The 26,508-nt window shown below is 38.5% G+C and overlaps 1 protein-coding gene across 2 annotated transcripts in view; it reads left to right on the top strand.

Annotated features, from left to right (window-relative positions):
* Nucleotides 1–17,579: 17,579 nt before the first annotated feature.
* Nucleotides 17,580–26,508, top strand: part of st3gal3b (ST3 beta-galactoside alpha-2,3-sialyltransferase 3b) — a 77,565-nt gene continuing 68,636 nt past the window's right edge. Inside the window, exon 1 of one of the 2 annotated variants that reach the window (XM_055228741.1) lies at nt 17,580–17,962. The gene's annotated coding sequence lies outside the window, so the exon portion shown is untranslated. The remainder of the gene's footprint in view (nt 17,963–26,508) is intronic. The other variant, XM_033982550.2, reaches the window with a different exon arrangement.

Genomic DNA, 26,508 nt, shown 5'->3' with positions numbered 1-26,508 from the left:
TTAAAAGTAATGTTCAGGTTTCGTTTAGATTTTATTAATAAAGAAAATATGAGTGTCAGTGTCTTACAGATAAAAGCCATGCCCCTGGACGTGGAGCCGTGCCCAGAGCATGGAGACACAACTTCGCTGGAGGGATCCGCACCAAACAGACCCACTCCAAGATGACCTCAAGCAAACCGTGCCTGTGGAAAAGAGGCTACTTTCCTTATTCTGCCCCGCCCTCTTTTGCCGTAAATGTCAGTAAATCCCGATCATTTCAATGGAGGATTTGGGAAAAGTTTTGCCGCTAAAATCTGATATAAAGTAGGTTGCTTTGTGTCAAATGTTTACTCGTTATGTGCAACAACAAGTCAACACTTCACTGTTTCTCTGGGAGGCTTTAAAACAGCTTTATATTCTGTCAGCAACTTGAGGAATCAGGTGAATAGAACACACGCCGTCACCACAACGGAGCCAAATAACTCCAGGGAAGACTGTGGGTACCAGTAGCTTATTTTACCACTTCCCTATTTGATGTTTGTTATTTTGCAGCACCCACAACACAGAATATAGTGTGCGTGTGTGTGTGTGTGTGGCAGCAGCACTTCCTGTTCCTACAAGACACCCTCTGGCCTATAGATCAAAAGATTCAGGATGGCCCTGAATCATCTGAGTGAGAATGTTTCCTTAGTGACAAGCTACACAAGCCCGCCACTAAAATCCTGGGCAAAAATATGTAAGAAAAAGCCGATACAATGTAGTTATACGTTTGAAATAGTTTTATCAGTGTATTTCTTTTTAATGTTTATTTTATTGTTTATTTAAATAGGGACAAATACAACAAACCTAGATTAAGAATACAGTAATATGATGTGGGTATCAATGTTTATAGCCTGGGCTAATTTACAACACAAATCCTCAGAAAACCTTTTAAAACTCTGATTTCACAAAAAAATTGCTGCAATAAATAACCTGAATTTGAATCAAGAGAATCAAATATCAATATATTACACACTTGTCCCCCCATACACACAATTTAAACATGATGAATATATATACTCAAGCCAGTACTGTTTCATATTTTTCTTTCATATATTTGTTTTGGGCTGACAAAACGTTCCCCCTGTTACTGTTTAACTCATGTTTGCAGAGCACATAAAGAAAAGCAAGCTGATCAAATCAATCTGAAGTGACGGTGACCTCTCAAGTGGCCTTTTATGTCACTGCTTGGACTTAGTTCAAAGCAAAACATGACTAAAGTATTGACTATTTCAATTGTCCAGTTGAGAGAAAGCACAGACATCATAAAATGCACAAAGTGTTGTCTGGAAAGTCCCAAACGATACCTCTCGTCACCACTCCCTCCGTCACGCCTTGAGCCAGGCTCAGACACGGCCAGCAAAACTTCTTTTTGAGCATAGACTGTATAGTGGACGAAGTGACGTCACCCATAGCGTTCGGCTCCAGTCAAATTAAACTCATCGAGGATAGAGCAGTTGAGCGGCGAATTTGGAGCCGAGTTACATATTTGGAATCATAACAACCAAAGAGCCAATCCAGAGCGAGGCTATTGAAGGTAACGCCCCTTCCCGCCTGCACCACTGGTTTAGCAGGGAGCGGACACTTAGCAATGCTGTCAATCAAACCTATTGCTAATGCTAGGGAAGCAACCTGATAGCAAAAATAAAAATACCAGGATCATGTAGGTTAGTATGAACATTTTAAGACCAAAATGACGAGCCTGACAGCAGCAGTTACGGAGAGAGAGGGACGACAATACAAAGTGAATTGGAGCTTGAGTCAATGTAGCCGGAAGCACGTCTACTTTGTATTTGGAACATGGCGGGTAGCAGGTCGTCTGTGTCCATGTATATCCAGTCTATGGCACAGACTCACATCTTTGTAAAGTATTAGAGAAGTATGCATTCTGGATCCCAGGCAACTCAATCAGAGTTCCCGGGTTTACATGCTAATTTCCATCTGTTGTCCCTGGGCAGGCAACACAGAAGACCATTCCAAAACCCTTCCGGACCCTCCAGGGCTCTTCCGATCTCTTGACAAAGCAACCTGGATTTCTTGGCACATGCTTTGGTGCTGTCTGACATATGGTGGGAACGACAGAGACAGGATCCAGACAACCTGTGCACAGCCTTTCATTATAGCCCCTGAGAGCTATTCATAGGTTTCAACTTCCTGATGTAGGCCAATTTGAAAACTTTAAAATTCAATACTCAAAAGATAAGATATTTAGTTTTACATTCTCAATTGCTATGACAACAGTCCTTTTCATCATTCTAAAACCAATGGATATTGCATTCGGTCTGCACCAAAGCCACAGTGGTAAGTCATACAGGAAGTGCTCCACTGTGTTTTTAAACTCCATACACCTTCACTAACATCACTTGGATAATTTCAGCTCTGGAATTGTCAATCTTTACCAAAACAAAAGGTAAAAGGTAGCTGCTAACATGAAAACTACCACTTCATGACATCACAAAATGGAACAGAGCATTTTAAGGATTAATTAAACATGTGTGAATGAAACAAAACACAACTCCAGCTATGTTTTTGATGAGGTAACAACATTTTAACATGACTAAAAGCTCAAGACATATATAGAACCTTTAAAAGCCTGAATAATGCATAGAAACTTTGCGTTTGCATTCACCAGACCTAATGTTCCATGCATCGCTGGTTATGTGCATTTGAACAGCTCATTTCAAACCACGAAACAGCGCATTTCCTCTCCACACACAGATCTGAGTATGAAGATGCTTGAACTCAGATAAACAAGAACAAGAATCCATCACATGTTTATCATCACGTGGCATGGTATGATTGCATGTGAAGGTTGTGTCCTGCCTGTATCTCGATGCTATTAAATAAACTAACTGTGGTTATTTGTGGTGCTAGGATAACCTTCTGACCTTGGCGTGGTCCAAGTGTTCTTAAGCAGCAGAGGAAATGAGCATAGCCTTCCTGTACAGAAGCTCAGACATAGGCTACATGTACTATGGTAGCACAGTTAATATAAGGACAGAATACGGGCATTTGAATCACACATGTAGCGAAGTAAGTACAGAGCAGAGGGGGGCGGGACTAGGCGGTAGGTGAAAATGGGAATTTTAAGAACAATGGCTCCTTGAATGCAGGACAGTATAGGTGGCTGAAATCAGGGTTGCACTCCAGCTTTTTCAGTTCTGATCATTGACAGTATATATAAATGGACATGGCTAACCTGCCAGTAGCCGCGTTCCAAACAGGAAGTGAATATGGGCTGTACTTCTGGCTCTATCGACTATGTGGTGTGGGCGGGAAGGGGCATTACCTTTCACAGCTTTGCTAAAGATTTGCTCTTTGCTTGCTATAATACTTGTGGTCAGAGTATTATAGCAACTGTAACCGATCGCCTCACTGAGCTTCATTTGACTGGAGCCAAACACTGTGGATGACGTTACACTCACTTAGTCTACTTCTTTATACAGTCTCTGGTTCTGATACCAATTACAATACTGCTGCTTATGATTTTTACCTCTGATACCTGATACCAAGTGATACCAGAGCAGAGACTAAAAACAGCATTTAAAAAAAAAAAAAGAATCCAAATATGTTATGTAGCTGTTATTAATCTACAGAACAGCTTTGTATGAATAAAAATTCAAACATTATGACACTTTCTGGGCCGATTACAAACAGAAAATAGTCCTATTACATCAATTTATATGTCCAATCGTGATCATTTTTCAGTATTGACGCCAATATCCGATACCAGTATCAGATTGGTGCAGCACTAGTTGAAATATTCCTGAATCACTCAAAAACCACCTTTGAGCGAGTTACTGATGAGGGAAAAGCATCATAACACAGTTGTACCAGTCGATTTTGCATTGCTTAAAAAAACCAAAACAAACAACTTTATTTATTTATTTAGATAAAGTTTTTTTTTTTCTCTTAGGTTTAAACCAATTGGATTTCCACATTGAAATTGCTGACTCATTGTGCTTTCTGATTAGATAATTGTCTTGAGAACCAAAATACCACATTACACCACTGGACAATTACATCATGTCCAAAATTTTTGTAATTAAGAGTAAATCAGTATTACAATTGTTACCACTAACCTCTTTAAAACTGGCCCTACCGGACTGAACTCCTCATAAGGAGGAAATTAGAACTTAATGCAAATAAAAAGTCCGCCCTGGTTAAACAACACCATTATTCTCAGGCCTTATCACCAATCCAATCTTATGGCATTTCCCGGCACAAAGAATAGAGAGCTCCTTTCAGGACAGTAATCACAATGGTTGCATTACATAGTTCATCATTTGCTTAACAGATAGAGGCCTTTAGATTAGACCGGATATCTGGCTTTAGTTTATTGAAGGTTACACGGGAATAATGCTATGTCATACAGTTTTTTATGAGCTTTTATCTATGTGATATTAATGTTGCCTCATCACTAGTTTAATCATAGTTATACCTGGACATGTATGTTTGAGAAATCCTGTATTGTCCTGCATCTGGGGCTTGAGTGATCACTACTTTCCTATACTTTTTCATTAACAAAAACACTTAAATTAAAACTCATCCCTTGGTAGAAAGAAATGGTAACTATGAAGAGGTGGGGCATTTTTAACAGGGAGACAATGGAGCGATTTTTCTGTTATTAGGTTATAGACTTGCCTGAGATCCAGAATACATGCTTCTGCAATACTTTACGAAAATGTGAGTCTGGTCACCAGTGAATCTACGCGTTTTCAGATGAGTGTGACTGACAGGTGGATTAGCCAATTGGGACACCTGTCAGTACTTATTGGGAATTAGAAAGGGGGAAAAAAGATCATAGGGGGCTGAAAAACATCACAAATTTCTGCAGAATCAATGAGCGAAGCACTAAACTCTGTTAATTTGAGGTGAGATAAATTTGATTTTATTTGTAAATCACAAGTGACCAGTGAGCAAATTAGTTTCACGTGTCAATGAAAAAAACTAATCTGATTGGACGATCCCGTATGACTGGGCCTGAGATGCAACGGAGGACATGGGGACCAGACTGACACCAATCTGTATAAAAACTATACAGAGAGATCATTTTGAATTTTTGTCTCTCCATGGCATAGCACTAAAGTACATCTCCAACATGTTAGTGCCATATGAACCATCTCACACTCTGAGGACTTCAGGGATAATAATAAAGAGTTCTGTTTAGGTGTGTATATGACTGAAAGGTTTTTATTCTGCACTCTTCTCTTTTAATGTGAATTTTATGATGATTATTTGTGATTATTTATGTTTTGTTCATATCATGATTTTAATGTCTTTCTTTTGCTGTAAAGCACTTTGAAATACTTTGTATATAAATTATACTACACAATTAAACTTGCCTTGCCTTGGATATGCCAGGCAAGTTATAGACCAGTTTTGTGATTTACAATGAACAAAAGGTAAAATGATCTACCTATGTTATAGTTTTCTAGAAAAAAACATTACATGTCACCAAAGGTGAAGACAAGCTGAACACTGAGACCATCAGCTTGTCTGATTGGTCCAATCTGAATGCAATCTGAAAACAAAAGCATGATACAAAACAATACATTACAACTTCACAAACCCAAGGTGATGTGCAGTAGTTTCAGTAGTAGCGGAATGCACAACAATTGTGTTTTAGTAGCACTCTGAGGGGGTGTGACTTGCAAAGAGCAAAGGGAGGGGGTATTCAGTTTGTTAATATGTTCTTTTTGGTGAATTTAAAATGCTCAAAACAATAAAGTGTAACATGGGCTTTGTCTGCATGTTCACCTAGACACTAACCCAGGGGTGGGCAAACTTTTTGACACACGGGCCACTATGAGTTCTAAAATTTGACAAAGGGGCGGGGCCAGGATATATATGTCTATATTACATTAGAGATTTGGCCTGTAACATGTAGAAAAGCATGAATATGCAAGGCTCATTGTACAAAGTGTTTTCCAAATGCATTTATTAAATTAATAATGAATGTTAATTAATTAAATTTAAGTTAAATAAACACAGCAGAAAAACTAAAAAAAACCCTGTCAAGTGCCAAAAGATCAACAACTTGATGAGAAGGTAAAATAAACAAGATTCATCCTTACCTATTTTAATATAATTTGGTCACGTTCGACAGGCCGGATTAACGGCCGTATGTGGCCCATGGGCCGTAGTTTGCCCAATGTCTGCCTTAAGCTCTCATGCACTACACAACCCCGCACCCTTTAGTGGACTCTATAGTGCACTCATTCAAAAAGTGATTCGGACACTCAGCTCACTACATGCAGGTCACATGGCATCTGGTTGAAAAAAAGTTTGCTAAACTGATAAAACTTGATTTCTGTCATAAATAATGATGAGATTGGACTGGCACACAAAATATTTACAGACTAATAAAAACTGTACACGATTATGTCAAGATGGCTCTCTTGTAAATGGATTATTATTTTTTTTATCTAAGATGTGGACATTATTGCTCTTTTAATAGCTCGAGTTAAGGTAAGTGGCTAATGCTAGCAACCCTTACACCATGATGGTTTATTTAAGAGTTCATAATCAGGATCAACAGTGTGATAAACCAGAGCTTCTGTCTGCTTTCATTCAGTTAAACACATGCTGCCACGCTGTTGTTTTTCTGAATCTCGCAATGCATTATGGTCTATACTGACCAGCCTAGTGAACTGATGTATTGTTGGAAATTGTAAGTGCACTACTTTTTCACCAACTGGACATTCGGACACCACTAAAAATGGCGTGACCCCTAAATAGTGCCCTAACCATGTGGACATTCGGACAAAGCCATGGTGATCTAAATATGTTATATGTTAGCACATAATACCCCATAGAAGCATAATACCTCCCCCTCTTTAAAATTCATTGCGAGTCCTGTTAGAGTTATGTGCCAGTGTTCATGGAGAGATTAATGATGCGGTGAACGTGCCCACAGGCACTCTGAAATGTGTGTTCTGGATCCCAGGCAAATGTCTATTATTATTGTGAAGTCAAAAATGTCTGGCCACAGACAAGTCTCTAAAACCTCCACATCTCATCTCAGACATCTATCAAAATAATTATTAGCCCATGACCAAGGACAGGCTAAAGATTTTCAGAATGAATGTCTCTTCAGTAAGGCTTCAGAAACAATTATAAATCAATGGGAGTACAGAAAGTGCACTCAAGACACTGCTGTATTGAATGAGGTCCCTGTTTAGCATCTCTTAGGCTACATTAGCGCTACTTCCTGTCGGTAGCTCGTACATGAAACCTGCCACAGAAAGAGCCATAGCTGCTTGCTAATGCCAGCATGATTGAGGTGCAGAGGTGAAGAATCCAGATTAATCCATATACCGAGGATTACTGCACACGCTCCATGTCGAAAAGTGAAAGGTCACGAGGTTAGCAGCTTTTATCCAGGGTTTTACATGCTTTCAACCTGTTTATAATTTAGTATTAGATTATGATATAGCAGTGCGATTAATATTGAAGACTTGAAATATAGTGAGACGAGACTGTGTTTTTCTTGTAGTTTAACTTGCAAAAAAAACTGTTTAGGGCAAATGGGAAGACATTTAAACAACCAAAAAATATGATTTCTGTTTAATCCCCCAGTCGTCAAGGTAGGTTCCACAGCAGAAGAAAATTTTATTCTGTCAACTGGACAAAAGTTTTAGAGTGAATCTGATTAAACACCTATCCAAGTAGCTTCTTCAGTTCTCACGAGAAAGTGGTGGGACACTGCCTTATATCTATGATAGCTCCTCCCTTCAAACAGGCGGCAAAACAATTTAAAGAGAATTTTAAGAGTAAGTATGTTTCACCACTCATCCAAGTAGATAAGGATATTTTATTTGTATGACAAAATTTGTACACAAAGTAATTCAAAGTGCTTTACATAATAATAAAGACATTAAAGTCAAAATACAACAAATTACAACTTAATCCCAAATAATCATCATAAAATTAACATTAAAAGAGAAGAGTGCAGAAAAAAACAACTTTGTCATACACAAAGCTAAACAGAACCATAATGATTGTCAAAGTAGAGGCCTGTCTCACATCTTCAGACTGTTCCAGGTTTTAGCTGCATAAAACTGAAACTCGGATTCCCCATGTTTAGTCCTGACTCTGGGCTCCAGCAGGAGGCTGGTCCCTGAAGTCCTCAGAGTGTGAGATGGTTTATATGGCACTAACACGTCAGAGATGTACTTTGGTGCTGGTCCACGGAGAGACTTGTTTACAAGCAGAGCTGCTCTGAAAGTAAGTAGTCTAACCTACTGGAGACAAATGCATGGATAAGTCTCTCTAAGTCTGGTTTTGACAGTTTACCTTTAATTTTTGCAATGTTTTTAGATGGTAAAAAGCTGCAGATGTTATTGATTTGATGTGGCTGTTAAAGTTCAAGTCTGAGTCCATTATAACCCCTAGATTTCTAGCCTGATTTGAAGGTTTTAGAGAGAGAGACTGGAGGTGACTGCTGACACTTTCTCTTTGTTTCTGTGGGCCAAAGATGATGACTTCAGTCTTGTCTGAGTTTAGCAGAAGAAAGTTGTTTTGCATCCACACACTGATCTGTTGGATGCAGTGGCAGAGTGAATCCACTGGTCCATATTCACCTGCTGCAGTGAGATCTGAGTGTCACCTGCAGAGTTGTGGTAGGACACATTATTGCTGCGTATTAACTGGCCCAACAGCAGCATGTAGAGATTGAACAACAGGGGTCCCAAGATTGACCCCCTGGGGCACCCCACAAATCAGGGACATTTTATCTGAGACACATTTTCCAATTTCAATAAAGTACTCCCTGTTTTCTAGATAGGACTTGAACCAGTTTAGTGCTGCACCAGAGATGCCCACCCAGTCCCCTAGTCTCTGTAAGAGGATCCCATGATCCACAGTGTCAAAGGCAGCACTCAGAGCTAACAGGATCAAGACTGAGACTCTGCCTGCATCAGTGTTCAGGCGGATGTCATTTGTCACCTTGATAAGAGCAGTGTTCCAATAATGCCCGAAAAATACTTCTCCCTTGTTCTACATAAACTATGGTTGTACCTGTATATTTTTTGTCTGTAAATTTCATGAACCTGGAGCTTTGACTTACGCCATTCAAAATCATCCCTCCCACACTCCTTTTTCTGTACCAAGTCGTCATTCCTCCATGGCACTTTCTGCTTATCTTTAACCATTTTAACCTTCATCGGGGCAATGGTGTTCAGAACATTCAAAACACTCAAAGTCACAGAGTTCAACAAATCATCAACATTAGAACATGAGGCATTTTCAAAGTGTATCATTTCCATGAACAGTGCACCTGTGTTATCATTGATGTGACTCCTTAAACAACTGCAGGACCAGCCGCAGGTTTGGGAATAACACACAGGTCAAAGAAAACACAGAAATGATCAGACAGAGCAACATCCACAACACTGACATTTGAAATATTTACTCCTTTTGTGATGAGCAGGTCCAGAGTGTGTCCTCTGTTGTGGGTGGACTCGCTGACATGCTGAGTCAGACCAAAGGTTTCAAGGACAGAACTGAGCTGTTTAGCGTTTCTGTCAAACACATTATCCACATGTACATTAAAATCACCTGTAATGACTAAACCATCAAAGTCTGTGCATACGACTGAAAGCATCTCAGTAAAATCATCAATAAAACTCAGACAGTGCTGGGGAGGTTTGTATATGACTAAGTAGAGGATGGAGGGGGATTGTTTTAGCTTCATTTTAAAGGAAACATTCTCAAAAGATGAAAACACTCCAAATGACAAACAGTGACTATATTATCTCTAAAAAACGCACACACACCTCCACCCTTTTTGTTTGAAATTTGAAGTTGGGTGGCGTTGATTACACAAAAACTGTATTTCCTGTGTTTTTGTCGAGCCATGTTTCAGCTAAAAACATAAAGTCAAGGTTAGAAAAAAGAGAATCCGGGTTCCAACTGTTTATGTTAAGGAATTATTCCAAAGAGCTGACTTGTTCATGGACGTCACATAACTAGTGCACATGCAGATTTGGTTTAAGTTGCTTATTTTCTGTTTATTTGAATGAACAGTTTGTTGTTTTCTTTACATGTTTTACATTTCAACCGGAGTCACCATAAAATAAACTCAGTCTGGTAAAATACACTTTCTTTTATGTGAGTCTGCTTCCTACTTTGACCACATCGGGCCAGTTTCCCCACACCCTGCCTGTTTTAAACACCTGTGAGGCTACAGCTGAAATCCCACCTTTATTTATTAACATTAATTAGACCAGTGGACCATGTAAAGCCGCAGGAAAACACTGCACGCTCTAATTATTCCATATTTCCCCAATAGCATTTTGTGAGGATGAGTGCATATTAGTATTGCATTGAGACAGAAAAAAACACAGCAGGGAGAAGTGCTACATGATAATCAGAACATTTGCACTTATGGGTACACAGTCAAAGCCAAACAAGATTTTCTAACTTGCTAATACTTGCTAACATTTAACTCTTCAACAGAAATATCAACAGCCTTGTCAGTCAGAGTCCAATTGTGTGTGTAGGCAAATTTTTGGATGCAGAGAGCCAAAACTGTGTCACACTACAAAGCCTTGGAAGTGGGTGTACCTTTAGGCCATTGTAGTAGCCCATTGGTGCCGGTCAAAACAAGTATAGGCCAGAATAAAGTTAAAATGGGGGCCTGAGGCAAACTGGATTAGATTGTTATTGAGGTAAGTTCGAGGTTAACCTTGGTTTAGCGACGCTGCGAAGCTGGGTCACTTTCTGTCGGGGTAGATCTCTATGGTAACATCCCTGAGCTCATAACCCGCTCTGGACCAGCTTATGTCCCCAAGTAAAACTAGACATCTCTATGAGCAATCAGAGATGAGGAGAGAGCCTAGACCTTTGACAACTATATGTATCTGAGGCATAAGTGGCTTTTAGCTTGTCATGCTTCATCTAGGTTGAAAGTGCCGTGGTTTCATTTATTGACATTTATTTAACCAGGATAGTCCCACTGAGAGAAGAACCTCTTTTTCAGGGGAGGCCTGTCACAAAGACATACTTTGAAGTGTGATATATTTGAAACCAGAAGTTTACACACACTATATAAAAAAGATACATACATTTTATCTCAGTATCTGACATGAAATCAGACTATTCTTTTCCTGTTTTAGGTCAATTAGGATTACCAAAATTATTTCTATTTGCTAAATGCCAAAATAACGAGAGAAGGATTTTTTTGACAATTTTTCATGACTTTCTTCAAAGTCAGATGTTTATATACAGTAAAATTACTAAAACTTTAAACAATTTGGGAAAACCCAGATGATGATGTCATGTCTTTGGAATATTCTGCTAAGTTTATTGACAACATTTGAGTTAGAGACACACCTGTGGGTGTATTTGAAGCCACATCTGAAACACAATGCTTCTTTTGTAACATCATGGGAAAAAAACAAAAGAAATCAGCCAAGATATCAGAAAGCGAACTGTGGACTTGCACAAGTCTGGTTCATCCTTGAGTGCAATTTCCAGATGCCTGAAGGTGCCATGTTCATCTGTTTACTCAATTATTCACAATATAAACACCATGGGAATGTCCAGTCATCATACCCCTCAGGAAGGTTCTGTGTCCCAGAGGTGAACGTGCTTTGGTCTGAAATGTGCATGTCAACTCAAGAACAAAAGCAAAAGCCAAACCAGAACTCCTGACAACTTTTGTGAGAAGCTTGTGGAAGGATATCCAAAATAATTGGCCCAAGTCGTCCAGTTTAAAGGTAATGGTACCAAATACTAATGAAATGTATGTAAACATTTGACTTTGGAGAAAGTAATGAAACATTGTCCAAAAAAATCCTCATGCTATCCTCTCATAATTCTGGCATTTAGCAAATAGAAATAATTTTGGTATTCCTACAAAATCTAAAACAAGACAGGTTTAATCTGATTTCATGTGAGACAGACAAAAAAAGGATATGTGTCTTTTCATATAGTGTACATAAACTTCTACTTTCAACTGTATATTGCTACAGAGATATACAGTGATAAACAATAATATTGAAACTACTTTATGCCACTGACACAAGAACCTAAAAACAGAATATTCCCAGTAAACACATTTTTAAGTATACAGTTTCATTAAAACACATGAGCAACAACTAATAAGAAGCAGAAGGAAGGAATAATTAGCCAAAAGAAGCTGCTCAAATAGTTTTGTATTACATTAAAAATAACAAAATTTTCGCCACTATTGCAAAGAAAAAATATTGTTCTAGCTTTCATATACTGAATGATAGGTCGATATAGTGATTATCACGACAGGCCTACAGGGGAGTCCTAGCCACATCTATACAGGCACAGGGAGAACATGCAAACTCCACACAGAAGGGCCTCTGGTCAGCATGCAATTTTACTGTTCAAATTATCTAACATATATTTACATCAAAAAGGGATAAAATATAGCAAGGTGTACACATTTGTCATTTTTAAGATAGAGTTAATATTGGCCTCTGCCCTTCAAGTAAACCTTGAACAACATCAAATTCTGCAATGACAATTACACATTTAGACTGACGTGGAACAGCAGATTGGTCAAAAAGCATCGCTGACCCGATGAAATGAAATCTGAAATCTGCAGCTTTTTCCCTTCTAAAATATATTGCAATATATTGCAAAAATCAAAGGTATACTGTCTAAACCAGAGTTGGAGAGACTTGTCCATGCATTGGTCTCCAGCAGCGTTAACACAGCTGCAGTACATCCAGAACGCTGCTGCTCTGATTCTGACTAGAACCAGGAAGTACTTCACATATGTGTCCTGTGCTCAGGTCTCTGCTCCTGTGGCTCAGAGAATAGACTTTAAAGCAGCTCTGTTTGTGAACAAGTCTCTCCATGGACCAAAGTACATCTCTGACATGTTAGTGTCACATGAACCATCTCACACTCTGAGGACTTCAGGGACCGGCCTCCTGCTGGTGCCCAGAGTCAGGACTAAACATGGGGAATCGGTGTTTCAGTTTTATGCAGCTAAAACTTGGAACAGTCTGAAGATTGTGAGACAGGCCTCTACTTTGACAATGTTTAAATCCTCAAATGCTTCTGTTTAGCTGTGCATATGACTGAAAGGTTTTTCAGGCTTTCTGTACTCTTTTCTTTTAATGTTAATTTTATGATGATTATTTATGTTTTGATTTATTGCATTGTGATCTGAAAGTCTTTCTTATTCTGTAAAGCACTTTGAATTATTTTGTGTACGAATTGTGCTATAAAAATAAACTTGCCTTGCCATCTGATCTACAAGTTTTGTATTAATTTGACTCTTTCTACTTCAACTGCCATATTAATCACATGAATCAAGAAAGACACAATAACCACAGGTTTATTTTTGATGCCAAAACATCTTACTCTGCTTGGACGGTTGGTTCTTTAGTGTCCCTTCTCATGTAATCTCCGACCCAGATGGAAAAACGGGGGTGAGCGGCTACTGTTTCCATCCTCATTCAATATTAATAGATTGGTATGTTACTTTATCAGTCCTCACTTACTGGCTTTATACTCAACAATGGCTGCTGTACGTTACAAAGACGTAAGGGTGCCATGTCACAAATGAGAATCCAAGTCCTGACAGGTAAAGTGAATATGATCGCTGGAGGAGGATCACGACACCATATGGATCCACTGCTGTAGGTGAGTGGGGCAGATGAGATTAGGTTGAGTGATATGGAAAACATAGAGAGAATAGAAAAAAAAAATATTCGGTTTTCCAGGATTATTAACCCATTTTTGTCATTCAGGCATGTTTGAGTTATATAGTACTTAATTGAACTCGACTTAGCTCGACTTAAATCTTAACTGTTTCTAAAGTTCATGTACCATACCACACTAAATCATTTTTTGAGCTTTCTACCTTGTTATAACGTTGTTCCCTCATCAAAAACATGCCTCAAGAGGTTTTAGATGTCACCCATGCATGTTTGAGCAATTTAGCGATCTCTACCGGGCCTTATTCAAACCCTCCTTACAATTAGCTGTAAGATTCAGTCCAATGCTCCGCCCACAAGCCTACATCACCCACGCTCCCACACGACAGTTCTCCATAAATATACAAAATCATGATACAAAACTGTACACAACAACTTGACAAACCTAATGTGATGTGCAGTAGTTTCATTAACACCGATTGTGTTGTGATATTGCTCTGAAGGAAGAGTGACTTAATGCAGAGAGCAAAGGAAGGGGAGACTGAGAACGCCAAAATGTAAGTGAAACTTGTTAATACATTGTTTTCGGCTATTATAGCATTTTGAAAAGAATAAAAGGTAACATGGTGATCTAAATGCGTTATGTGTTAGCAGTTAATACTCCATAGAAGTAAAATACCCCCTCTCTTCTTTTTCACTTAGTCGACTAGTCAAATGATTATTTCTATTGTATATTTAGACTTTTTACAATATTATTAACCAAATAAAGAGTGAAATATGGTGACTGAATGCTTCTAGGTAGATAATATTTATGAATAAAGTGCATTTTTTATGAGAACTAGATAGTGTTTATTCTTTTTTTGACATTTTGATTTAATAATGCCGCTTCGTAGCACTTCAGGCAAAATCCGACATGTTTTACCCAGAAGGAAAGAACATCCATATAGACTGATGGTGAATGCATGAATGCATGTACATGCCTTTTACTAAAATATCAGGATAAGCTAAGCTAATAACTTCTATGGTGTGTTAACTGCCAAAAAATAGCATATTTAGATTACCGAGTTGCCTTTTATTGTTTTGAAAATGTTATATTCGCTGAAAAACAACATATTGACATGGTTTATTAGTTTCACTTTCGTTTTTGGCGCTCTGAGTCCCCCCTCCCTTTGCTCCCCGCACTGACTCCCTCTACAGAGCACTATCACAACACAATCAGTGTGCATCATGCTAATGAAACTACTGCACATTGCATCAGGTTTGTCAAGTTCCTGTGTACAGTTTTGTATCATGCTTTTGTATATTTATGGAGAACTGTCATGAGTGATGTAGGCTTGGGGCTGAGGATTGGACAAAATCTTACAGCTAACTGTAAGGAGGGTTCCAACTGGGCATGTGAGAGATCGCTAAAATACTCATGTATGGATGACATCTAAAACCTCTTCAGGCATGTTTTTGATGAGGGGATGACGTTATAACATGGTAAAAGTCTTCAAGAAGTTGATTTGCATAATATTCTCTCTTTAACTAATGTACAAACTCATAATTTGTGTGCTATGGAATCACACTGATGCTAGTTCATCTCATAAATAATTAAGACTTAAGTGTTACATAACAATCATTTCATAAGAGCTGCACTTACTTACAAATGCCAATTTAAACATAAACATTATACATTATTGAACACAGACTTATATTATTACCAGAGTGCTATAGATTCTTTGTACGTGTTTAATAATTTACAGTGGATGTAACCTATATCACCAAGAGCCAAGACCAGCCCCATAAATGATTTCTATAATGGGAGAATGAAAGTAGTATGTCCTGTTTTTATTTATTAGTTTGGCTGTATATTTTGGCTGCAAGTACCGCAGTTCTTGCAGTCACAGAAACTTTGGGTTAGGAGGAGTTCGGGGAGGCCATGGAGGAGAACTATCGGTTGAATCTGAAGCCATGGTTCCCGACCGGTAAAAGGTGTCCCTACCTCAAGTGAAGCAGTTCAAGTATCTTGAGGTCTTGTTCACGAGTGAGGGAAGCATGGAGCATGAGATTGACCGGTGGATCGGTGCAGCATCTACAGTGATGTGATCGCTGTATCGGACTGTTGTGGTAAAAGAGAAGGAGTCAAGAGCTTTGCGTAAAAACCGAAAAGACAAGATCGTGGATACAAGCGGTCAAAATTAGTTTCCTCTACAGAGTGGCTGGGCGCTCACTTAGGTATAGGGTGAGGAATTATTTGAGCTTTGAGTAGAGCCGCTGCTCCTCCAATTAGAAAGAAGCCAGCTGGGGTGGCTCAGGCATCTGTTCTGGATGCCTCCTAGATGCCTCCCTGGGGAAGTGTGTCCCATCGGAAGGAGGCCCTGGAGAAGACCCAGGACAGGCTGGAGGGAGTCTCTTGGCCAGCCTGGGATCACCTTGGGGTCTGACCTGTGCTTCAAACCACATCCTTTACTGACAGTACTGACTAGAGGGTTGATTAAACAGACTACATTAACCCGGTGAAATGGCACAGAGGTGAAATTTGTTGCTTAGGTGCACATGTGTGAAAACAAGGTATAGCTCAGGGTATGTAGGGACAGGTGAGTATGATATGGGTTGTTTCTAGTCTAAACATTAAGAAGTGCACTTAAATATGCTTACAAAACAGGCAGCAAAAAGCCCTTACAGTAAACAACTATTGTGTGAGACATAATCTAGAGCAATAATCCAAGTAATAAGCACGTTCACTAGTCAGATGTTTTTGTCTTTTGTATTTGTATATCAAAGTCAATTGTTTAATGCTGCACCATAACGCTGAAGCAAGTTCCTAGATTGTGAATTTTGTTCACTGAAAATGGCAATAGAACTTCTTCTGATTCTGAAATGGGCAGAATTGCTGGGCAACACTGAGGGTAGAGAAAACTCTGAAGGTCAGTTGAAATTAGGGCTGCATGATTTTGGGAAAGTATTGCGATTATGATTCAATTTGCAATTTATTAAAAAAAAAATAGGATTCTGCTTCAGAGTGCACATTGTAAACACCTCCAGGAGCATTACCATTAACAGGCTGAAATATGAATTGAGAAACTAATTCAGAATTGTTTGTAGAGATCTGAATTACAGGTACAACAGGATTTTTTAAATAAAGACAGTATAATTAGTTCTTAATAGAGGACATTCTATTATCCATCTGCAGCCTTTGTGATTTGATATCAACTCGAAATTTTGCTAACAATTAATTATGGCGCCCCAGTTGAAATACACTGACTGAAAAAACATTCTAGTACACCTGTTTGTTTTCCATGGAGGCGTTATTGTTTTGCCTCTAACAGAGTTTGCCTTTCCAGAGTAGGCTATCTTGTATTTAATATTTGCATTATTTGGTTAGGACAGCACATTTAACAAACAGACATGACTAATTCACAACACTTATCCCAAGAAAGACATTGAAATATATTAATTTTATGATGATTATTTGTTTTGATTTGTTGTATTGTGATTTAATGTCTTTCTTATTCTGTAAAGCACTTTGAATTACCTTGTGTATGAACTGCGCAATACAAATAAACTTACCTTGCCTTGAAATTTCTCACATACTTACTAAATCACCATAGAGTAGTAGACTTTTAGGCTAAATGTGTTTAGGTTTAACTGGTTTAGAAATGTTTTAAGCCTGTTCTTATTTTCTATTTTCCTATTTTACCAGATAATAATTTTAATATAGCTAAAATAGACCTAGTGACTGTAAAAATCACGCGAGATTTGTAAAGAATAAGGCATTTCTCATGTGCAACAGAAAAGCTTGTTGATAGAATGGTATTGACGCTTGGGGCTTTACGCATTTACTCACATGTAAATACGTGCAAGTCATCCATGCGGGCAACTGGCGCACGGAGCGGGCCACCACGTGAAAAAGGATGAAAAGGTGCATTCATTACGCGCAACGGGGACAGGCGCAGGAGGGGGGGATTGTGATTGACGGGCTGCGCTCATGTGACCACTAGGAGCCGCGTTGGCCATGTCACTGTAGTCAGTCTGAGGAGCTGTGAGTGTCTGGCTGGAGAAGTTGACGGGGAGAGTAATAGCGGTATGTTTTTTTTCAGTCAGGATTTTTCCCCCTTTCCTCACTCTTGATGCGAAGTAGAGCTGCCGGGACTCGAGTTGGCTGGAGGAACAGCGAGTGCGTAACCGTTCGCCACATATTTCATCACCATGGCTTGGAGCGGAGGGGGCGCACGGACGTCTATATCGACAAAACCATGATTTAAACTGTGGATTTTTTTTTTTTTACGCCCGTGGACTGTTAAGGAAATGCCAAGGTAATGTGTGTTCTTACCGTGGACGCAGCGTGAATGTGGCACAGCTGTGTGTAGTCTATCTGGTTAGCTTTGGTGGTCCTTTTTTCTTTGCCCCAAACCCAGCGGTCCACTGCCGCTGCTCCTGGAACATCAGATCCACACGTTAGCCTTCTCTGTTTTGTTTGTACCTTGGCACGTACCTTCACCTACTCCCTTTGTAAATTGTCGGAGCGCGTTGGCAATCTGCTCAATGTGACTGGAGAGGCGTGTAGAACGTATACTGACTCCGGCGTGTCTCGACCAACGCTGCTGCTATTATTAAAATGATTAAAACACAGGCCCGCCACTGGGATCAAGGCAATTTTCCCACTGTGCCAACGTAGCGTCGTTAGCATAGCGGTAGATAGGCTAACGAAAGCTAGCGGTTTGTGTTAGCCGCTCGGTTTTTCCCCACTTATTGTTGCTTTAAACCGCTTTAAAACTAACTATTGCCCAAGACACAACATATATTAATTTACACAACATATATAATAAAAAAGCACGGTTAACAACAGCTGTTTCGCGGTTTATGTGCGACTTTACTCATGTCTTTTTCTTCAATTTGAGCCATAGTCCCGCAAGTTCCCGTTATATTTGACTTGCTAACCCATAAAAAAAACAAGAAACATAACATCAGCATTTGCTTTGAGAATATTTTTAGCCGTGTGGGAATATAAAAGTAGTTTTAACATTTGGTAAAGTGTGAAGTATTTTGAGGCAAAGAGTGAAATGTACAGAGGAATCATTCTGTGCTTATGTTTAGACTGCTACTCTATAAAAGTAATATAAAGACAGGGCTCATTTTGTCCTGTCATGATAAAATAAGGACTTTATTTTGGTAATTTAGGCGAGTTTGTGCTTTATAATAGCTACTTTTCGCTAATAATGGGTGAGGCATATTTCTTTACACAGGCATCATCTTGCAACTGTAATTTTTGGCTTTAGGAAACTTCCATGTCTGCAAACCTTAAGCACACCTTGATTTTGTGCATATCATATTCTGCCTATTGTTTTCTATTTTGACTGATTTCAGTGTTACGACTAAATCTATTCGATTATAGACTGGCTGTAGGAATGCAACACTTTCTACAATCTGCAGCCCATTATTGCAGTATTAGAATCTTACGGTTGGATATGTTTTATTGCAGTTTTGTGGATAGGCTGATGATATTGTAAACACTGAATTTTGTAGAACTAGAACATGAGACAAATGAAAACTAAATTGTTAAGAACTTTATGGAGACTGAACTGAAGCCAAAAGTATCATAGTGTGCAAGTAAGTCTGTAAGTCAAGTAAGTACTGCAATATGTTTAAAAAGTAGGAGTCTGTCAATGTAAACAGGATAATTAATTATTGTTTGAGAAAAAACTGAAATATGAACTGATAAACCAAAGCAAGAATCCCATGAATTTCAGAACATGTTTGTAGACGTAATAGGTACATGTGCTTAAATTTGTCTATTAAAAAAACAGGCTATTTTGATTTTTGCAGAAGACTTTCTATTATCTAAATAATTGCGCACATTATGGTTTGATAATTGCAATTTCACTTCCAGATTCATTAAAAATCATTGTATTTAAATGTTTAATGTATCCATCCCCTTCAATTTGATTTGATCTCAATTCAATATATGTGTGCAGCCCTATTGTAAAATATGTATGCGATGACATTTTAGTTTTAAAAGTAACCCTTGAGTTTCTACATTTCTAATCTCTGGTATGTGGTAATACCGTGAAAATTAGCGGCAGCCAGATGGCAAGGCTAAGAAGATTTGTGAATAGCTGAAATATTTAGTTTCGAAAGTTTTGATCCTCCGATGAATTGAAGTGTGATTTAATTGGTTTGACACTGCAAAATATTTCCTTCAGGTAGACCTGGGCAATTCATCAAATTTTAATCAAATCAAGATCCAAGTTTCAGTGATCAACTTTTTTTTTTTTAACAGATACATCTACAGCCAATTCTGTGTCAGTAAAGGGGTGCGCTTTGGAGCCGAGTTCAGACTTTGGAGGAAGAAATTTGACAATATTTGGTGTTAGAAATGACATTGAAGGTCTAGTCTGAAATGAATATTGAAAGCCATGTTTATTTTTGAATAGAGAAAATGCAATGAGAAAAGTTTGGCTCATCAGCACGTGAAATTTGTCAACAGTAGTCTAACTATCTCAACACGTTTGTTTTACAGAACCACGCCCACCACTAAAAGATGTGAGGAAAACCTTATCTGTAGCCCACTGCCTGTTTATGAACAGTTAGCGTTATCTCTTGCACTTGTCTCTCTTTGTTTTGAGGAGATGTAAAAGTAGATTTCCTTGACATCGTAGCTGTTCCATTCCCTTTTGTGTGTTATTTCAGGGCGTTGTACAAACTTGGAGAAGAGTTGGATCCACTGACATAGTAAAACTGGATGAATGACTAATACGAATGACATAGCTATTTCGCCAATCCTTTCACTAAGCTCCAAACAACAAAATGTATCATCAATTGGGACATCTTGTGTAGTGATGGGCGCAATATATTGGTTCCAGTATCTGTGTTGACTGATATACTGATTCGTCTATATCAGTATTGGTCGATATCACAGTTTGATACAGAATTTTAATTTTTTTTATTTTACACTGCCCCATTCTCTGAGTGCCCTGACATCTTAAACCTCTTCATGCATGTTTTTGATGAGGGAACAACATTACAACATGGTAAATGGCTCCAAAATGTTGATTTTGCACAATACTCTCTCATTAAACACATCAAGGAGCATGAGTATTTGAGAGAAAATAGAAATATGAATCATTACATTCACCACTGTCTGAACTGCATGGAATACACAAGTAAAAGTATAGATACAGAGGTAAAAAGTTACCCAAGTAGATTTTTTCATGTGATGCATTTACTTTTAGTTAAATATTTAAAAATGTACTTTAACAAATTAACAACACTTGTGTGAAATAGTTTTACTCTTTACTTTTAAAGTGTAAATGTAGTGATACTGTTTTTAAAATAATACAGATTTTGGCCAACAGTAACAACACGAATCTGTTTTCTTAATTTTTTTCTTAAATTTTGTGTATTTCTTTTTGTTTACTCAAAGCTGTAGCTTCAACTCGAAAACTTTAGTCAGGATGTTAACAGTCATGGTAAAAATAACCCCTCAAACCATATGAAAAGTACTTTTTACTTTTCATTCCAGTAAAAAAATGTAGTGGAGCAGAGACAACAGAAAGATGCTCTCAAATGTAGTGAAGTAAAAGTACAAAGTATCTTCTGTAAAGTGTACTTAAGTAAAGTCCAGATACCTACAAATTTTACTTAAGCACAGTACTTTACTACTTTACTTCATTACCTCCCACCACTCATCTCAGAACATGTTTCATTCTATTACCTTTTACCAGCCTTAAGTTTGAGCCTTTGCGTTTACATAACATCTTTCTATTGTACCTTTAGTATGCAGGTGTACACTGTAAGGCACTAGTGCATTGGTTCTCTTGAATGTCTTGCCATGTCCAGTATGTTTGGAGCAGCAGAGTGGCTAGCCTTGGTGGTGTGTTACTTGGAGGAACGTTGCTCTGAGGAGTGGGTGTGGTTTCCTCATAGTGTTCTTCTCACAAACACTGGGGGATGTTCCTGAGGCAGCTATGAACGGATGCTTAGACAGCTGATAAGCACAGCGCGCTGCTGCTCACTCCCACCCGGTCACAAGGAGCCCTCAAAACAAAACACAAGCTCTTTGGTACATTACTGGAATGACTGCATGGAGATATGAAGTACTGGTGTGGCCATTTCAGATATTGCACTGCACATGATTTTTACTGTCTTAAAAAATGCAGTCACAGTGGACTTGAATTTCCCGGAGCTCAAGAGCTGCTTACCATAAATTTCGGACTATTGAGCGCACCAGCTAAATTTGAAAAGAAAATATAGTTTTTACATATAAGCTGCATGTTACAAATATGTTGTAACATGAGATTTACACTGAAAGACGGTACACAGGTTTTTTTTTGTTTTAATTTAAGACATTTTTTTTTCAAACTGCCTGAAAATCGGCTGTACGACACCAACACACCAACACAGGATGAACATACCTGCATGTTTAGAAAAAAAAACAACTGCACCAACACAGACCCATCTGCTTTTATTTCCTCTGAAAGCTTTTGCCGTCTTTTTACAAGTTCTTCCTGCTGCCGCCTCCAACGTCGCACCAACGGTTCATTGATGCCAACCTTACGTGTAGTAGCTTATGTGCAGTGGCTCTATTTCCTTCTTTGATGCCAGATCGATTGCCTTTAACTCAGCTGCATCATTTGCGTTTCTTTGTGTGTTCTCCATGATGAGGGTGTGTCCATGATGCAGAAAATGACAGTTCAAAACTAGTGTATTCTGCACCTCATAATCTTTCCCCACATCTGTCTCACTTTTGTGTTTACTGTTAGAGAGTTCCCCCCGGTGGCCGTTAACCAGTAAGAATCTATAAATTAGCTGCACCGCTGTATAGGCCACAGGGTTCAAAGTGTGGGGAAAAAAAATAGCGGCTTATAGTCTGAAATTTACGGTATATAAATACATGGGAAAATGGTGTTGCTGGGCCTTGAACTTATGGATTTGGTCTAAGGCTGCATAATTTTACAAACAAAATCTAATTGTAATCAAGTATTGTAATGGACAAAAAGTTGTAGGAGGTCAGATCACTTTAGTCCAGTTGACACAGTTTATATTTTTCTTTTACTGTAGTTTCAATGTTATTGTTTATTGCAACATTTCTCTATGCTTCAAAATGTGTTATCGTGACAGAACTACATTTAGCTAGCAGCTACTTCAATGTCGCAGGATGCATTGCTTTTCAAACTGTGGCGCGGGTACCTCTGGTGTTTTATGGTTTTCATTCAAGGATCCAACCTATAGACCTTATAGCTAATACTGTTGCATTCTGTTACTCTGTTGTATCGTACATTTAGATTACTTTTTTGAGATACTTCTGCTTCATAGTTTGGTTTCAATATTACTGTTTACCGTCTTTATTTACTTTAGTATATCGCACTTCAAAATTTGAGAATAGTGTGATGTAGTGTGAGTACTAAGAGGTTTTCCTTCCACACATGGAGACCCTCGTCGGCTGTTTTGGATGGACATAGTGAGTGGAGGCTTGAGTGTGAGATTGGAGGTTTGTACAGCCTGTGTGTTGTAGAGATTATAAAGCGGAGGGCATCATACGTTTCCTGCCAACTTCACTCCACTGCAGACAGAGCCCAGCAGACCATCAGCCTGCGGTACTCTTTGTGTTGTTCTTAAACCGGAAAAGTGGTTTGTTTCTCTACACAAAACCTGATATGGCAAGAATGCTGTTTGTCTTACAAGTTAACTGCATGTTTACCTGAATGTTTATAATGTCTATTTTATTTATTTACTAGACTTTTCCTGATATTTTGACCTCATTATGATGCAGAAAGTAGCTATTATCTTTGCGTCATTTAAACTGCTTTGTAGGGCCAGTCCTTGCTAACTTTGTGCATTAAAAAAAAAAAATCACATTATAGCTTCCAGAGATGGGAGCGGAAGTAAGTTAAAGTTAAAAAAACTTCTATAGAATATTCATTAGTGACATGTAATATATGTAGATCACCACGTTACCTTTTATTGTTTTAAAATTGTTTCCATCTTAGTCTCCATTTTCCATCTCCCTTTGCTCTCTGCACTAAGTCACTCGACCTTCAGAGCACTATCACAACTCATTCAGCATACATCCCACCAATGAGACAACTGCACATCGCATCATTTTTTTTGAAGTTGCTGTGTACAGCTTTGTATCATTTCTTTGGATATTCATGGAGTATTGTCATGTGGGAACATGGGTGGCGTAGGCTCGTGGACTGAGGATTGGGCAGAATCTTAAAGCTATACTCATTTCTGTGTAGACTCTGTACACCTGACTGGGCGACAGGTGCGTCGAAAGAGAAGCACTTGACTGAAAGAGAAGTCGCACACACTCTCACTCTTGGGTCGCTTTTATTAGTACAACGTTTCAATCCTACAGTGTCCGCAACACTGCACACAAGTCACTTTACACCAGTCATGCATGGGGAATAACTAGAAAAATTAAAAGATTATTAACACACTAAAAGATAACAATTGTAACCCATAAATTGACATTTTTTGGCAAAATAAGTGGCGCCTCTTAGAGTTTACATGAGCCTCCCTAATAACTCAAACAAATGTGCGCTCTTCATTACAACATCCTTTTGACATCATAACATTACGTCAAACAATAATTTGTTATTTAAGCCTTTTGGGATAAGAGTTTGTAAATTAAAATAGGCTTTGTGTTTTTTAATGCACGGTTGTGGTCATCCCTCTCGGCAGAGCGGGCACTTGTTCGATCCCACAGAAACAAAGTGAAGACACGCGACGTTTAAGCTGATTAAAATGAACATCAACAGGGGAGTCAGGGTCTTGGAGTCTTATTGTGCTTTTATACTCACTTATGCGGGTTTTGAGTTTTTGTGTCGTCTTTGCGACACAGGCAAGACCACATGGGCAGTGCAATAGGTAAACTGCATGGGTTGACGCGCATGTAATGACACTCTTAATGAGGAATTTCTTTCCAGTAGAAGGGTGACAGAAATGGGAAGTCTTGGTGGTGTTATGGCACTGAGCGCAACTGCTGCATCTATAATTGCCATTAGGAAGAGGGGTAAAGAGAGTTTGTGCATTTGGTGTGTTTCTTCCATGGGAGAAGTCTGAATGTATAAAAACATGTCAGCTTTCAGCCTCTTTAGGTGAATAGAAGAGACTCTTTGAATATTTGGGCTAATTCTGGATCAGTCTTTAATATCTGCCAGTGTTTTGAAATAATGGATTTGGTATGCATGTCTGGGGTGAATACAGTGTTAAAAATCGCCAAAAACATTATTTTTCTTTAGATAATGCAGCTTCATAAGCCTCCTCTATCCACGGTAGAGAATGACCTCTCCATGAATTTTGCTTTCATCTCTGTTGACATTTTGATGAAGTCTTCTGTTTTGGCACACCTGTCTGAGGCCAATGGTTTTTAGGAAGACCTCTATTTAAGCCCGTGGGGTGCACACTTGTTGAGAGACTCTCCTACTGACCATGAGTGAGATTTCCAATCTGATCAGACTTAGTGAACTTTGTACCTGAAGTAAAACCACACAGTTTGATCTGACTCTCAGTGATAGTACCACAGCCTTATCAGACGTGTGTTTGTCACCACTGGCCTCTCGACCTGCAGCATCTTCATACTGTGAGTAGTGGCGTGTAACGGTCTTTAAATTTACTTATTGACACATATGTAAATGTTTATTACAGTTAGAAAAGCTGTTTTTAGTCATGCGTTAAAAGTTAATCATAACGTTTCATTTAAAGATTATAAAGGACTGCGGAACATGGTAAAAAAAAAAAAAAAAAAATTTCTCTTATTGATCCCTCACTTTTTTCCCATTTTCTATTCAATGTTTTTTTCTCATTAAAAACAAACTGGCTGTTGATCTCTCCATGGGAAAAGACCCAAGCTGATCACAGACTTTTAGATGAACTTTTAGATCCCAGTAGTATCATATATAGGCCTGTCATGATAAATACTATATCGAGTTATGTTTCCATCTTTTATATGTGGAACCATACGTTTTACGGCTGCAAATTTTTTGTGTGTCCAAACTTTTTGTAAAAGTGGAGAGATTTGGGGGATTTCTGTTGTTACACGATAAGATTTGAGCTGTAGAGGTTTGAAAAAATACCACTTAATATGCCAATATGCACTGATACCGCCTATTTAAAGATTTTTGGGACTGGGGTATTTTTGCATTATTGTTATTTTAGTGCCATTAAATATTTTCAATATTATAGTTTATATCACTCCTTTGCAATATCTCCTGCTTCAAAATGTGTTATCGTGACAGGCGTTCTTACAGTATTTGATATGATTTGCAATGTTTCTTTTTGGTGTCCTGTTTGACCCCCCTGTGGTTAACTTCTGCCACTGTTGCTGTTCCATGGTAATGGAGGATGTTTGGTATTTGATAGTGTTTATGTGGCACAGCTTGCTTTGTTTCGCAGAAGACAATAGTGCCTTCCTGAGCAAGCGATTATCTTGTTCTGTACAGGTGGTTTTGTCTAGCAAAGTGGAAAGACTTGTTCTCCTGGTGTACCAACTGCTTCTGGACAATTAGAGGTGTGTTTATTATAAATGAAACTACTTCATGTATTAGTAGTTCATTTGTGTTTTCAAAGCCAAAGGAAGAATCATCACTGTATTCTCTGAAGTGGACAAGGTACGTCCCCTCTGATGGTATTTTTCAATTAACCCGCTAACTATATATTTTTGACTATTGACTATATTTACTTCAGCAAGATATCAAACTTTAAAAATTGTTATGCCAGGCCTAGAGATGGATACATTTTTATGCCATACTGTGGAAGATTATAGCCAAAAGGAACAACATTTCCATTGAAACAAGCAGGAGGAGTTTTTCAATGCAATAAACTATGTTTTTGTTTTAGTGTAATTTTTGCCTAAAAA

The sequence above is a fragment of the Periophthalmus magnuspinnatus genome, chromosome 17, assembly GCF_009829125.3.
Source record: "Periophthalmus magnuspinnatus isolate fPerMag1 chromosome 17, fPerMag1.2.pri, whole genome shotgun sequence".
Taxonomy (NCBI): Eukaryota; Metazoa; Chordata; class Actinopteri; order Gobiiformes; family Gobiidae; genus Periophthalmus; species Periophthalmus magnuspinnatus.
Note: the sequence above shows the minus strand (reverse complement) of the source record. Positions and strands in the feature narration are given on the sequence as shown.